Here is a 2,027-nt window from a genome sequence, read left to right as displayed (position 1 = left end):
CGCCACTACTCTCTCTCATTTCGCCACTCTCTCTTTACTTTCTTTCGTTCGTTTGATTGTTTGTGTGGAATATTTTAAGATCATTCTGTTCATAGGATCATTCTGTAAGAATGGTTTGTTGGTTGAACGAATATGCCTTAGCGGTAAAAAGCACGTAAACTGCATGCTGAACGTACCGTCCTCGTAAGAAACATATTCGTTCGTTCTTTTGATATTCTCCAATCAGAAAGAACGCACTTCCTAAAAGGTAGTACGCTCCCCATTAGCCTTTCGTATGTTTAAAACGTACTGCGTACGCTATAACATAAGTTTTGGAACGGTCTCTGCCGAACCAGCATGAATTGATACTCAGTTAGTAACAAGCACACTGCCCTAACTTTTTTTAAAGTTAGTGCGAGCATACAGGATCCAGCTTCCCGACTAAGGGGAACCTTGCCACGTTATTTGGTCATTACGTCCAGGACAGCGACCCGCGGCGCAGCAGTGTAGAGAAAGAGTCGATACGAGAACGAAGGAACAGTCGAGAAATAGTAAAAAAGTTCACTAAGACTCGAGGAGCGGTGACTGAATTCTCAACCGAGGCCGTAGAATAGCCACGCGCTCGACGCTGTTCCGTCCGGACCGTCCGACTCGACGTGTCTCTTATAGATACCAAAGCGCCGGCCGGACGGTCGGCGCCGGCCGGGCCAGCGGCCGGGCGCTTACCATGTAAAACCTCCGTTAGAGCGTACCGTCGGACTTAGTCTCTGAAACGCTCGACCACTTTTTTCGAATAAACTACCCTTAGAAAACATCCTATCGTCGAGATATTTTAACGCACCGCTTATTTTAATATTTCAAACGAGTTTTTATCGAAAAATTTAATTTTTTTTTTTTTTTCAAAATCGCATCAGTAAACCACCTCTTTTAACGAATACGGACAAAAACCACGTTCTTAATCGATTAGAACACGTTAAAACAACGAGAAATATGCAAAAAAATATATACCTTGCAACGTTAATTAACGAAAAAATTAAACAAATATCGCAGTCGTGTCAGTTCGACGGACACTAATTTTTTAAAAAATTCGAAAAAAACGTTTAATCCAGTTGTATTTAATAGAGATATAACCGTTCTTCTGCAAAAATATTTATACCTTATAACGCTTTTTAACGAAATAACTCGAAATAAGCTTTTCGGACTTTTCCGCCGGCCGAAATTTTTCTAAGTCCCAACGTACCGTCGGACTTAGTCTCTGAAACGCTCGACCACTTTGTTCCAATAAAGTACCCTTATAAAACGTCCTATCGTCGAGATATTTTAACGCACCGCTTATTTTAATATTTTAAACGAGTTTTTATCGAAAAATTTAATTTTTTTTTTTTTTTTCAAAATCGCATCAGTAAACCACCTCTTTTAACGAATACGGACAAAAACCACGTTCTTAATCGATTAGAACACGTTGAAACAACGAGAAATATGCAAAAAAATATATACCTTGCAACGTTAATTAACGAAATAATTAAACAAATATCGCAGTCGTGTCAGTTCGTCGAACACAAATTTTTTAAAAAATTCGAAAAAACGTTTAATCCAGTTGTATTTAATAGAGATATAACCGTTTCCGCAAAAATATTTATACCTTATAACGCTTTTTAACGAAATAACTCGAAATAAGTATTTCGGACTTTTCCGCCGGCCGAAATTTTTCTAAGTCCCAACGTACCGGTCCAGAATGAGACAAAGTTCCAAAGGCCCGGTCGTATCCGTCCGTTTTTTTTTAACCTTCCACGGACGAAATAAACGTTTAATCCCGACGTAAAATACAATAATATAGCGATTTATATAAAAATATTCATACCTCATAACGCTTTTTAACGAAATAACTCGAAAAAACTTTTCGGTCCGAAATTTTTCTAAGTCCCTACGTACCGCTCGAGAATGCGACTAAGTTCCAACGTCCCGGGCGCGATCATACTTTTTTTATATAACTTTTCAGCGACGAAATAAATGCTTAATCCCGATGTAAAACGTCATTTTAAAGCGAT

The sequence above is a fragment of the Bombus fervidus genome, unplaced genomic scaffold (genome assembly GCF_041682495.2).
Source record: "Bombus fervidus isolate BK054 unplaced genomic scaffold, iyBomFerv1 scaffold0103, whole genome shotgun sequence".
NCBI lineage: Eukaryota > Metazoa > Arthropoda > Insecta > Hymenoptera > Apidae > Bombus > Bombus fervidus.
Note: the sequence above shows the minus strand (reverse complement) of the source record.